Source organism: Euprymna scolopes, chromosome 29, assembly GCF_053919585.1.
Source record: "Euprymna scolopes isolate OS-2025 chromosome 29, ASM5391958v1, whole genome shotgun sequence".
Taxonomy (NCBI): domain Eukaryota; kingdom Metazoa; phylum Mollusca; class Cephalopoda; order Sepiida; family Sepiolidae; genus Euprymna; species Euprymna scolopes.
Window position 1 is genome coordinate 52736952 of NC_136510.1, and position 15469 is coordinate 52752420.

At 29.9% G+C, this 15469-nt stretch overlaps 1 protein-coding gene across 2 annotated transcripts in view; it reads left to right on the forward strand.

Moving 5' to 3' along the window:
• Positions 1 to 15469, forward strand: part of LOC145252654 (germinal-center associated nuclear protein-like) — a 662650-nt gene that overhangs the window by 93665 nt on the left and 553516 nt on the right. The window lies entirely within an intron of this gene.

A 15469-nucleotide genomic window follows, 5' to 3' on the forward strand; every position in this document is an offset into this window, starting at 1 on the left:
GTTGAATTTGTACTTTTTTTTTTCAGAAGTAACCATATGAAAATGCACATCCATAGATGTAGAACATTTGTTACTGCAATTTTAGAAATGAAGAAGTAATTTTGCTATTTTAATTATTTAGTCTAGTTATGTAATATTAATAAATCGGTTATTTAAAGAATTGAAAATGGGAAGTAAATTTAATTGGGTAGTGGTAATTGTATATAACACTAATAATGAATGCTGAAAATGGCTGGTAACACTAAAGTGTAAAAATATGTGAAATGATAATATCTGTTGCACATATATAAGGTGTATTTTTTTTTAATTGTAAAATGAACACTATGAAATGATTAGTATTTGCTTTATGACAGTTTATTATTGAGGAAATCACTGACTATGCTTAAATATTAATGAAAAAAATGTGGATTATCATGCATGAATCCGACTAAATGATGGAGAAATTGGTTGCCAGATTCACTTCAGGAAATGTAGAAGTTGAACGCTACCCATGTTGGAAGTAATAGACTAGATTTGTGAATCTGCAAGACAGGCATGAGAAAGTGAAGAAATGTATGAAAGAAAAATGGAAACAAGTGATTGGAAGAACAATTTAGTGAATAAGGATATGTATCTGGTGGCGGTGAGGACAGCAAGAAGAGGAAAAGCCAAGATGAGAGCTGAACAAGCTAACTTTGCATATATACTGCAAAGGGATGAACAGAAGAATTAAGTATTTGGAATCACTAAACAAATAGTAAAAAGTGCCAGCAACAAATGAACAGGACAAGACGCATGCTTGGAAATGTTATTATCATAAGAGATTGTTGAATATTGAAATATTTGTTAAACTGAGAAAATCTAGAAGTTGCATTAGAGAATATGATTTAGATATAACAATTAAGAAAAAAATAGTACAGGAAGCTATAAATAAAGGAAAGTATACCAAGATGAGCATATATAGTGCAGTCATGCTGACCCCATTCTTGTATGATTTTGAATCTTCGGTTATCTAGTTACACCACCTACGGTTCCTCAAGCATCTGTCTTTGGCATGCACTGGAATCACTTTTTATGTATCTCAAGTCTGCAAGTATTTCTAGCATCTTGTTTAAGACCTAACAGCACTGGGTGAACCATGTGTCATGAATGGAATACCACTGTCTACTGAAGATGTATAATGAAATATTAGGATATGCTATACTCCTAATTTTGTTAAGATACTTAATCTAGCAGAAAGAAAACTTCAAAATAATACCTCTGATCAGCAAGGTGCTTGACATATAGCACATCGTTTACTTGTACTATCTTATATCATGATTATAACAAAGTTAATTTTTATATTTTTCATTTTTTTTTGGACAAATTTTCTGATAAATTCCTCTTAGAAAAAAAAGAGAGATAACTAAACTTTTCATACATATTCATAAAACTATTATTTGTTTGTGAGGAAGATATATTTCTTGCTGGTATTTACAATAAGAGGAAACATTCCTCGTCTACCCACTCTCCACCTCCCGGTTTCCCTTCCAAAGTTAGGATTATTGCAATGTAGGTATTTATGGCAAATTATCCCTTTTGATTGATACCAAATATCCAAACAATTTGATTGTAAATAATTTTTTTTATGAAAGAAAAAGATAAACGGGTTGTGATTTCTAACCTTACAAGGAATGGATTGACTATAATCAAGGACAAACAAAAAACTCTTTTTTTATTGGTTACTACACTAAGATGTAAGGGAGGGTGCAACTCTTTTTTTCTAGATTGCTTCATTTACCCTTCATTCTTACCTTAAAATGCTAAGAATGCATCGGGTACCTTTTCTTTTAAATCTTTGGTAGGACTTGTCTAAGAATTGAACCGTATGCAACTGATTAGCAAACACACTGATTATGTCAAATAATGACCATAATAGATCGGATGGGATTTGAACTCATCAAATAAATGAGTAATAAGAATATTTCTAGCCAATCTTTTAATCGTCAAAAAAATTTTTTTGTAATTTAAGTATTTATTAGTTTTTATTATAACCATTTCACATCCTAACCCTGCTAGGTACATATGTACTACTGATATAAGAGTAAGAGTACACTGTACATATGTAATGAAATCTGTGTTAATAGATTTTAATATTTGAGCTCTCTTTGTGTATTGTTTTTGGTCCCCTAACGAAAGGAGGGTGGACCTGTAAATTCACCCTTGTCCGTTTGTTTGTCCACACTTTTTTCAATAACTACACCTTGGAATTTTTTTGAAATTTTACACAAACATTAGACATGATATGAGTAAAGTAACAGAATGGATTTTCCGGGAAAAATCTACTCCCTCCTCCCCTTCCGATGCCTTTTGGATTAAAATGGCTAAAATTGACACTTTTGTGCTTATTAAAAAAAAATGATGCCTTGGATTTTTATAAAACTTGCTGAAAATGAGTAACCAACTGATTTCTATATAATTTTGTTTGTCTATACTTTGCGATAACTCTTGGGTGTGCCCCAGGGGCTTTTTAAGGGCTAATAAAAACACTCCATTTTTGGGATTTTTTTGCCATATTTGTCCAAAATTTTCTGTGTATGTCTATTTAGCAATTTTGCATGGTGCTGAACTCAAATTTAAATATGTTAAGGCCTTGGGGACTTATGGGGCTAAATGGGGGTGTGTGTAAATGATGGACTTAGTAATTTCTTTTTTTGCATAGTGCAGAACTCAAATTTACATATGTTAAGTTTTGTTCATTTTCACCTGGATTTGACGTCCCCTGGGGACTTTTGGGGTTAAATAGAGAGGGGGGGGTCAAATTTGGAACATAGTCATTTTTTTCTATGTCTTGTTCACTGTGCATTCACGGGGGACCAAGCATGCTTCACTTGTGTTTTACGTATTTATTTTTTACCTATTATTTACCTATCTTTTATCAAATTGTTTCTCAAATATAAATTTTAACATGGAAAATTTCTTCAAAATTGAACTTTACTAATGTGTATAACCATATGCCATTGGTGTCTTCTTCATCTGACCTTGTTGACTCTAGCTCTGGCAATTGCTGAGGATGCAAGCACTAGTTGACAATTTATATGCAGACACAGATATTGTGTAAACTTGTTAAACAGGTGTGAGTGTAATTGGGACTCTATTGTTAGTGTTCACTTTTCTTGGTTAGATCTTTCATCTCCAAAGTCCAGGATATATATTCAGACCTAGCTGAGATCATTTACCTCTTATGACTATCAGAGTTGGCCCCATCTGCTTGTTGAATCTTGTGTGAGTTTCAATTTTCACTTTGTGGTATTATTAGCTTATTTCCAGTCACAGATTAAATAATCATTGGTTGATCATCTGTGCAAACAATAGTACCAACAAAAAGCAACTTTATACCATACTATATATACTCAAAACTGTTTCTTTATGAATGATTTCTTTTCTTTTTTTTTTTTTAATATATTTTTCTGATAAGCTGGTAAATTTCTTTAAAATCAAACTTGACTAAAAATATTTACATCAATGTATGCAAATTGATTATTTTTTCTTTTCTTTTTTTATAGAAAAACGAAAACTCTTTTATGTTGCACTTTGTCATGCATTTTTGATTTTGATAATAGTTTACTAAAGTAAAATACTGATATTTGGTAGGAAACATAAGCAATAGGTTACCACTTTGTAGGTGATGCCAGCCTACCATTTATAATACCATTATTAACAGTTATAAGAACCATTTAAATCTATAACTGCTAAAATGGCTTTTAACTTTTTAGACAGCACAATGTGTTTTTATGTAAATAGTTTATAGATAAAATTGAGCAAACAGAGATGTTTTTATGAATCTAAATATAACACCAGATGTTTTAGCTAAAGACATTAAATAAAATAAACAAATAAAAAAGAATTTAATTATAAAAACACAATGTTTTTATAATATTGAGATAAACCAATGAATGAATCCACAAAAGTTCAATTCACCATTTAAAAAAAAAAGAAAAAAAAAAAGAATATTTTTGAGGATGAAAATCACGTGTGAACTTCATTCGCCTCATGAGATGGATGCAAGGGAAATGTTATAAATAACAGACCCCCCCCCCCCCGTGCCCTGCCGAAAATATTAAACTCTGTTGCTTCTCTCTCCTTTCCTCTCAGTTTTATTCCAAGTCATTTTGACATTCAAGTGTGTAGGCATCCCCATACTAACAACCGACAATTCTTTATCTTGAGGAGATGAATTTTAATTAACACTTTCAAACATATGCACCCTGCAGATACATTTATTCATTCTTTTTTAATATTAACATAAAAAGGTTTCAAAAATATCACACCAATCAACTGGTGTCTTTTCGTATATTTTGAGAGTGGTTTGAACAATTTTAGCATCATCTTAATTCAAATTTTCAAACAATGGTGAAATATATATTTTTATGTATAGGATAATCTAAACTAATGAATATATAATTATGAATTTTAGAATATATATATATATATATATATATATATATATATATATATATTAGGTGACAATGTAGGCACATTATTCTTTTTGAAAATTTTTACATTTAGGCTATGCATATATATAAAATAAACTCCTAAGCTAAATAACCAGTTATTATGAATTTTGGAACATGGCTACTAAGTGTAAGGGGACATAATATGGTCTATATTTTGTTTAATTTAGTTTTATACAAAGGAGTCAAAAGGATGTGAAAGCCTTTTGTCAAAAATTTAGATACCTCCAATTTGTGTGAAATTTTAATAAGAGGCATTAGACATCATTGAATAAATATTAACCAAATTTCATTTTTTTTTAATATTTGAAAGGGTTTTAAAGGAACATAATATGGGCACAACCTCCGATTTGAAAATTCTTTTATTTTATTTTCAGATTTGTATATTCATTAGACATCAGTTAAGCAAGATTCCCTATATTTCAATTTCTTAAAACTCCTTAAGCTAAAGCCTTAAATTTCAAACATTTTCTAGAATCAAAATCATGTAATGGATTCATATCAAAATTAGAGCAAGGATTTGAGACTTGAGATTTAGTACTGTTATATCTTTTGTCAAGTGCAAAACTGTTCTGTTTGTGGAATCCATTTTACTTGTCCTGGAATGAGTATTATTTTAGTGTAATGGTTAATATATGCAATTAGTCCATAAACTTGTTGAAATAATGACAAAGATTGTATTTTGCTTTTGGGCTCTGACCTTTTTCCTTGTAGAAAATAAATCAGGTGTAATATTTGTGCTTTAAATGTGTATATGTAATTATTTTAACTAGTTTCTTTCCATACTTAACCAATTAATAAAAAAAATGATCTATTTGAAATTTTCATAAACTTTTAAAAAGAACTGATGCTTGCTATGCAAAATAATAGGAGCAGATTAGTTAACAAAGTCCGTCTCATGTCAAGAATGAGTTTCTACATAATAATGTTACTATTTAGAAAACCATTTTTAACAGTGGGAGGGCTCTTTTTAACTATTCTCTACTTTCTCTCTATGAAGAAATATTAATGTTCTTTCTCAGATTTTGTCTGTTATTAAATTAATTTGCATTACTGTAAATAGAAAAAACACGATACAGACAATACTACTACTACTACTAATAATAGGCAAATAGATTAACACCTTTAGCAAAATCATTCCCTTGAAATAAGATTCTACTTTCCTTTTTAGATGATTATATGGCATAAAAAAAAAAAATATTTTAGAATTTCGAGTACAAAAGCACAAATGATTATCATTTTTGGTCATTCTAATTTTTTAATCTTGTCTAATTGCTCAAAAATCGAAAATTAAACAAAATACAAGTAGAACTTGACATTTTCTCTTGATTATTGACATTTATTTGATGTTTCTACCAGCAGTTGTTTAATTTTCGATTTTGAGTGATTATCAAGAGTCCTTATCAGGGCTTATAGGGCGGCCATTTTTTTTTTTTTTACTTCTAACTCAACAGAGTGAACACTAAGTTTGTTTTGAATTAAAAACATGGTTTAAAATAAGTTTAAACACAAACTTATCCAGATAGATAGAAGGGTTTTGCGACCCTCTTCGATAACCAATCAAAGCTAGACATACAATTTCCCTGCTAGGAAGAATTGGTCAATACTAATTACTCATTTCTTACTTTTGATTTAGGTCTCAGTAGTCATTTTCGATTCTCATGGGTAACAATGACATTAGGGGCACATTAGGGCTCCAGATGGCCAACCCAGATGACACGTTGTCAATAATATAATTTTCAATTGACAACTGCCGTTCACATCTGCCTACAAATATCTGATCTCGACTATGCTGATAATAATGCCGTATTCGGTGAAAGCTTCACTGACATTCAGTTTACCATTATAACAAGATGCTATCTTATGCTTCAAAGATCATCGGCAGGAAGATAAACACCAATAAGGAAGTTACTGACAGCAGATTTTCTTCCAAATGAAAAACGAACAGTTGTCCTCAACATGGAAACCCTTGAAAAGGTTGATTAGTTCAAATATCTTGGCTCCATCATCACCACAAAAAACTAAAGGAAGGAAAACATCCTTAACCACATCAGCAATGCTCGCACCGCCTTCTGTTTAGTTAGATCCTGGCTCTGGTCTTGGAAAGAAATAGGTCTGAACACCAATGTCATCAGGCTCTTGTCAGCACCATTGACCTTTATTTTTGCGAGACATGGCCTATATGGGCAAGTAACCTCTGCAAACTTGAAGTATACGACTATCACTTTCTATGCTGCATCTTCTGTGTATGGTGGCTGGCAACACTTTTATTTGAAAGAGCGTTTAGAGGGTATAATATGAGCACAACCTACCCTTTGAAAATTCAAATATTTCAGATTTACATGAAATTTGATCCATAGTCATTAGACATCAATTAAGTAAGATTCTTAAGCTTAAGCCTTATTTCCTAGAATCAGAATCATGTAATGGATTTTGATCAAAATTGAAATAAAGATTCTAGACATAATGCTTAATATCATTGTTTTTAATCTTTGTAAAGGGACGTAAAAGTGGTCTAAAACTGTTGTGTTTATGGAATTTTACCTCCCCTGGGATGGGCATTCTTTTAGTATATATATATATATATATATATATATATATATATATATATATATATATATATATATATATATATAAAAGTCACCGTGTTTGTCTGAGAAACAGTCTCTAACAAACTCCTCTGTCAATTTTTGGTCTTACAGACTTGAGGGGATTTAGACCTGTAGAAAAAATTCGATTTGGCTTTTAGCTGGTAAAAATGGTTGCTAAGGAGTGAAAATTGAAAAAACAAAAATTAGAACTTGACAAGCTTAAATCAACTTAAAGTGTTTTTGTATGCATGTGCAAATATACATTTATGTCTTTTTACAACATTATTTTTTAAGTTTTTCTATGTGTAAGACATAACATAGATGGTAACAAATAAGGCTGGAACAATATGTTTTCATTTCGATTCTAGCTGATGGCAACCAAGTCATATTTTTTTTAACTTTTGAAATTGGGTACAATATAATAATCACTAGAGAATTGACTCTATAATAAAAAAATATAAATTAAAATTAAATATCATATTTAAGCATATTTTACAACCAGGCCATGTTAGATGGACACTACTGTATATTAGGTACAGTATAATAATCACTAGACCATTGACTTTATAATAATAAATATAAAATCTGCATAAATTATATTATGTTTTAGCATATTTTATGACCTGACAATGCTGGGCAGCCTGCTAGTATATATCTTTTTCTTCATGTATCAGGTCTGTTTTCACAGACATCGATGATCATGGCACTCTAGTCTCTTCTGCATTCGGTCCTTCTAATAAGGTCTATGGTTGTGCATCTGTGATCTTGTTGAGACCATCCATGAATTTTGTTCTCTGTCATCCTCTCTTTTTCTTGTTGACGATTTTTCCATCCTGTCTACCTGCATTATATGTCCAAAGAACTTTGATTGTCTGACATGAATGGTATTTAGAAGTGATCTGTTGTACTCTGCCTTGTGCATGACCTCTTCATTCACATGTGCATGTCTGTGTATATATCTATATATCTATAAAAGTGAACATGTCTGTCTGTGTGTGTGTGTCTGTGTACATTTCCCTACACAATAACTCTGTCAATTTTAAGTCTACAGACTTGAAATTTGATATACAGGGTACTGAGATTTGGGGAAATCTTTGTAATCCGTTTTCGGCCATAAATTTGGCTGTTAAGGGGTCAAAGTTCAATGATTTGACCTTTGAGAACTCTACTGAACTCCTCCGTCAATTTTGGGAATAAACAATTGAAATTTTAGATATAGATTCCTTGGACATGGATCTAACTTAATAAGTTGATTTGAGCCCAAAACAGTAAATGTTAAGGGGTCATAATAGGAGTCAAAGTTACAAAATATTTGACTTCTGCGGTTTCTACCAAATTACTCAGACAATTTCTGGTCTGAACATTTGAAATTTTACATAAAGGGTATCCAGAGATAGGGAAAGCTTTTTCATCGGTTTGGGTTGAAAATTTGAGCTATCAATATATAAATGTATGTATGTATGTTTGCATGTCTGCCTAAATCTTATGACAGAGGCGATGGATTTTCACAAGATCAGTATCGTTTGAAGCTTGACCCTTCAGACGAAAAATACCGAAAAATTGGCTAAAAACATTAATATCTTTACCCTCAACTGGGCACTTTTCTACAGGGAGGGATTGCTTTTTTCGCCGATATTTTCGAAAGTCATCCCCTCTTTTCAATTAATTAAAACCGGTTTGGCGGTGGTCGTAACAGCAAAGATGTCACATTTTTTCCCCGTTCTTTTCCTCCTTCACGGTACGGGTTCGAGCCTGCCTTCCTACTACCACTTTTTTATTTATTTATTTTTTTTGCTCAACATACACCTCCAAACACCCGGGCAACACCGGGCTGAAATGCTAGTATATCTATAAAAGTGAAATTGTCTGTGTGTGTACATTTCTCTACAAAACTACTCTGTCAATTTTCAGTCTACACTCGAGATTTGACATAAGGGGTATTGAGATTTGGGAAAATCTTTTTCATCAGTTTTCGGTCAGAAATTTGGCTGTCAAGGGGTCAACGTTCAATGATTTGACCTTTATGATATAGGTTGTTTTCTTAGAGTCTTACATCGTTGATATCTGCAACAGGGATGAAATTTTCAGGTTATGAATTCAGTCATCATAACAATGTAATTGGTAATACCCTCTGATCAATTCAAGCGGAATAAAAAATAGGAGGCATTACTTTTGGAATAACCCTTACGTATATCTATATATATATATATATATATATATAAAAATAAAATTGTCTGTGTGTATACATTTCCCTCCCAAATTACTCTGTCAATTTTCAGTCTACAGACTCGAGATTTGACATAAGGGGCATTGAGATTTGGGAAATTCTTTTAATCAGTTTTCAGTCAGAAATTTGGCTGTCAAGGGGTCAAAGTTCAACGATTTGACCTTTGAAAACTCTACCAAACTCCTCCACCAATTTTGAGCCTAAACACTTGAAATTTTAGATATAGGTTCCTTGGACATGGATCAAACTTTTTAACTTGATTTGAGCCTAAAACAATAAATGTTAAGGGTAAAAATTAAAAATAAAATTTGACCTCTCAGCCAATTTTTATCTAAACATTTGAAATTTTACATAAAGTGTATTCAGACATAGGGCAAGCTTTTTAATTGGTTTTTAGGTGAAAATTTGGCTGGCAAGAGGTCAAAGTTGAAAAAGTTGATCTTTGCAGACTCTACCAAACCTCTCTGCCAAGTTTGAGTCTAAACACTTGAAATTTTAGATCTAGGTTACCTGGAACTTTTTTTATGCATATGCACATAGTTATGAACAGTACATAGGACCCAAGCACAGCCAGGCTGAACTGCTAGTATATATATATATATATATATATATATATATATAATTCCAGGTTAAAGATATTCAAAGTTGAAAACCAGTGAATTTAACACAATGTCTATGTAATAGTGCGCAATAATATATATATATATATATATATATATATATATATATATAACAAGTAAATCACAAAAGTCTATATTCCAAATTTCAGGATGTTGATCAATATCAATGTTTGTCATTTATTTGTTATATGATCTGTAATTACATTGAGCTATATAAATTAAAGGGTTGGTATAAATAAAATGTGAAATATGATTGAAAAAACATATTTCCACATAGCGATCTGTTTGTTTGATGAGTATTGAGCTTCTATTTTCTTGCAAGTTAAAACTTAAAATTCTTAACAAAAAGTTTTCATTGAAAGCTTTTTCTAAGGAATCTTTAAATAATATAAAATATATAATGTATATAGAATGTAATAAAATATTTGTGAAAATTCTAATTAAATTTCTCAAACGGTTTCACCTTTTACTTTATAATTGTAGTTCTTCTCAATTCTCAAAGGTTTTAAAGATTTCATCTAAATTCTCTCATTGACTTGTATCTATTTTAGTCTCCTGAGGAAAAACAGAGTTTTATTTGTTTTTTCTCGTTCTGCCAATTTACTTTCAATAAGTTTACTGTGTACGTTGGCCCTGTAGTTACGCATCCAAAATTATTTTGAAAATTCTGACAATTGAGTATTGCTGATTATTAAGCCTGTGCATTGGCTGTATTAGTCAGAGTTTGTAGGAGTTGTCGGGATTCCTCTCTTAGTCCTTTTCACTCATTCCTTCCTCATACTCATGTTTTTTTTTGTCTAAATCTAATGTGTTTATAGATACTTATCTTAGTGTCATTAATTCAAATTTTTTTTTGGTTTATAAATATCCCCCCCCCACTGTTTCTGTCTCCTTCTGATGCATATTCGTCCTTACTATGTTAAATGCACCTCTCTTGTTTCTATGCTTAAAGAGAAGAATCTGTCTTCTCTCTCCATTCGCATACACAATAAACGTATGCATAGGCTGTCATCTCCTTTGCTCTAATTGTTATCTTCTCCTTACTCATTCTATATGACTCTGTTGAAAACAAAACAAAAAAAACCCAAAAGATTTTCAAACTTTAACTCAATTATTACTGTACTATTTGGTCATTTAATTGAACAAAACTATATTAAACAGTTATGTTGGAACATGAATTACCACAAACAATAATTTTTACCATTTTAATATATTCTATGCCTATATGACTATTGTCACTGCATGTTGAGTGTTCAAGAGAAATTAAAGTTTATTTGGGATATCTGCAACTGTAAAAATTTGATTCTTATAAATAAAGTAATGCGGACACAAATACAAAAAAAAAAAAATGTTTGTAAGCAGGCAGGCTCGAACCCATGATGAGGTGGAAAAGAAAATGAAAAAAAAAGTGACATCTTACCGCTATGCTACGGAGCCATAGGAAGTGAAAAGTGTTCAAATTTAGCGATGTAAATAAAAAAGTTGACTTGCTAAGTGAATGAGTTCATGCACGTGCAGAAATGAACATTGGCTGGAGGCCAGTTCAGCTTTCCCTTTATTTATTTGTTTCCTCACGATGTTGGGGAAAACCAGCTCCCCACAAAAAGGGAGTGTTCAGATGATTAGCAATTGTCTGATATAAGGGGTTTCCCTCCACATTGATCAAAGCTAATTGCTTTCTGGACATCCCTGCACAAAAGCTGAGAAGCTGGCTTCGCTTTCAATTAGTTTCGCTTTTATATGAAAAACACAAACGCACGCATGAGAGGATGGAATAGAGTGAATTTTATAAAAGTCAATCAAAATAAATCTAGAGATGACGTCCCTTCGCAAATCGTAGATATTATAATCTAGGGAGTATATAAAAAGTTCTAAAACATAGTAACCCCCACCCCCTGAGAATCCCAGTGAAAAAAAAAAAACCTTTGCGGGACAAACAGAAACATGCACGCTTCTTTTACCATATATATATATATATATATATATATATATATATATATATATATATATATATATATACTTATCCACCAGTCTATAATAAAGATCAATGTGTATTTATTTATGTGAATATATATATCTTATTAGTATTTTTTTAACTAAAATTTTAATATATTAAAATTCCGATAATGTTCATATACCAATAAAATTAAAGTCAAAGTTAATATTTTATTTATTATTTATAATAATATTTTTGTAAAAATAAAGACAACAAAATATAAAATAAGAATATCTTATTGTGTATTTTCTTATGCGTTACAATTGTTTCATAACTGTTTGGACAATTTTAAATATTATATTACTTAAAAATATTCCTAAACAGCAACTCTTCAGACGACCAAATACACTATTTATACATTCATAATCTCTATTTTTAGAGAACAAGCAGTTGGACCTACCTACACACCATCCTTATATTTTCATTTTGTTTTTGATTTTTCAATAGCCTTCGTATTTAGTAATCATCCTATTTTTATATTTCTACTTTTTAAATGATATTTCAACCAACTATCTATTTTAATATTAATTTAATCTTTTTTAAGATTTTTATTTTAATAATAATTTTTTTTCCCAATTTATTTATTTAATTGATTTATTTCCAAATTCTAATCGAGCCTTCAAATTTTAGTTTATACTTATATACTTGATTATTTCTTCAACAGACTCTGATAATTTTGTAAAACTTTGTTTACAGTCTACAATCTACTGATTAATATGTAACATTTTATTTCTTAGAAGGAATTGTGATTAAAAGGTTAATTTAAATATTAACTCAGATTTATTTTCATCCCATACTGGTTATGCTAATAATTTAAATTTTTAATTTATCTTTTCAATTCTTATCATCATCCAAGTATTTTATTTTACTTTATTATCTTTTCTTTTTCATATCATCCGTAAAATCCTTACGTTCAAGATAACTCTATTAATCAATTTATATCCATTTATCGAAATTCCATGCATTAATATTTTAATATTTATACTTCAGTATTTATTAATCACCTTTGTTTAATTTTAAACTTATAATTCCAACATTATTTTCTTTATAACAATCTCAGTTCAATTTCTCACTTAGTTTTCTTCAATTTTATATTCTGATTAAATTTATTTACAATCTATCTTAATTTTTGTGTTATTGAAATTACCTGGGTGTTATTTTATTTTTCATAACTATTATATATATATATATATATATATATATATATATATTGAAATGATCATATCTTTGGTTCTATGGAACGAAACTACATGAACATTGGCAGGCTTTTTGAAGATTATACTATTCTTTGGTAAAAAAGAAGCTATATTTTCAAACCACTGAAATATGCCCAAATTTGCTTACATGTGTATATAGAGTGACCTGTAGGCCAGCTTCAGTTATGCAATTTCCGTTGTCTTCACTGTGACCTTGCCAGGCCACTAATATATACTTCTATCCTATCATGCGAAAGTTAGTAAAACCTATGCGTTTTTCTAGACCCCTAGATGAAACCATTTCAGGTGGTGAAGAAAAATGAGAAAGCAAGTAGCAAGTCAGACAACCACCCCAGACTTACTCAAATGTACCTGAAATGAATTAAGAAAGAAATTTTCCACTATAATAAAAAGTAAACTGTTTTTTTATCTTTAGATCATCAGAAATATTATCAACTAGCTCTACACGGCCACATGTTGCTATGGTCCAGTTTGTTAAAAAGAAAACAAAGAAAAAACAAAGCATATTTATTATGTTTATGTTCTCAATACTTTGAGACTTGTTAATAGTTATTGCCAATGTCCAGCAAATTATGAAGTGCAATATCTTAAATAAAAAAATGGTGTATCCATTGAAGTCATTCAATGATTGTTTGCTGCTCCCCTTATTCCTTAGATATCATGAGGGTTTAATTTTACTATGGAAATGTATATGAGCACGCACTGAGGAATCTTGTAAAATCAAAAATCTAGCAGATTTTGTTTTGCTATGAAAGTGTAGTGTTCTATTAATGGAAAGATTGAAAAGAAAACTGTTCAGAGATTAAAATCAACAAAGTAAGTTGGAGACAATTGATAATTCAGATGGAAGAAACAAATGAGAAAAGAATGTAAAAATGTTGTAGGATAAGTTTAAAAAAAAAAGGAATTAGTTTTACAAACTATTTTTATTTTTTAAAAATGCTTATTTTCGCACATATTTTTGGAGAGAAAATATTGCATTCAAATATAATTATTGAGAATAGTCGTAAACATTTTGGTTCCTTTTCACTAATGCAGCAAAATTATGAAATCGAAATGATGATGTTTAAGTGTAACTAATAGGATATAATGAATTGCCATGTCACATTAATATAAATAGCGAAAATTCATGAAAAAACAATAAGGTATAAATTAATTAATTGTGTTTATGGCCTATGTCATGTTAGGGCAGATCAATTTTGGAACCCCAGTGAGGCAATGGTGATGATAGTTGGGGTTTGACATAGAAAAGACCTACATAAATTTTTTTTTTTTCAAAATCGTTATCTTTGCTTGAGGAAATGACTTTAAATGTTGAAAAATTGAAGCGATTAAAAGTTTTTCGGTGAATTGTTAAGAACGTCCTGTCATCACTACAAACTGTATTGTTAAGAAAATGAAATCATTATTTAGAAAATTTTAAACTACATTTTTAAATAAAATGAGTGAAGATAATGAATTAATAAAATAAATATTAAGTGTAAAGGTAAAATTATGTTTTTTTTTAAATAATAGCGACCAAAGTTTGCTTTTTCATTTCAGGAACTTTTGAGGGGGTAGAAACATTTTAGATTTCATCGTCGCAAAACACGCTCATTATTGATATTGAAAATTAACGGTTGTTTATTATTTAATTTGAAAACATTATGATTTAGACTTAATTATTTTGAAAGGAAGAACGAAAAAGACCTGTTTAAAATATATATTATTATATTTCAAGTGTCTGGTGGGAATTTAAACATTTATTTTATCTTTTTTAATTTGTTTTTTGATTAGGTTAGTGCAAAAATAATGGCATTTTTTGACGTTTAAACGAACGTTAAAAAAACATTATTTTTGCACCAACATAATATTTCACATCAAATTCTATTTGAAATTTTTATTAAATATGGTAATACTCCAGTTTTTATATTTTCAAAAAAAATAGTTCATACAATTTTATTCTACACAGTCTTTACGAAACATAACCACCTAAATCTTCAAGTTTTTCTACTTAATAAAAAAATACTTTGCTGAAAGTTAGTGTCAAATTTTTATTTCTTTTATTTTCAGGGAGTAATTGTTTTTAAGCAGTATTTTTCTTCTAGAATTATAATTTTAAAATCAGATAACACACAAAGATTAGTATGAGTAAGTAAGAAAACTGCTTTAAAGGTTTTCCTTATTTGTGCATCTATGTTATTGTGCGAAAATAACTTTATTATTTAGAAAACCATTCTTAACATGGGGAAGATAGGAGGTTGTGTTGTAACTATTCTGTACTTTCACCTAAAAATTTCATAAAAATTAAATTTAACTTGAAAATAATATTAAAAATAACAAGGTAACATAGATGCACAAGCACTG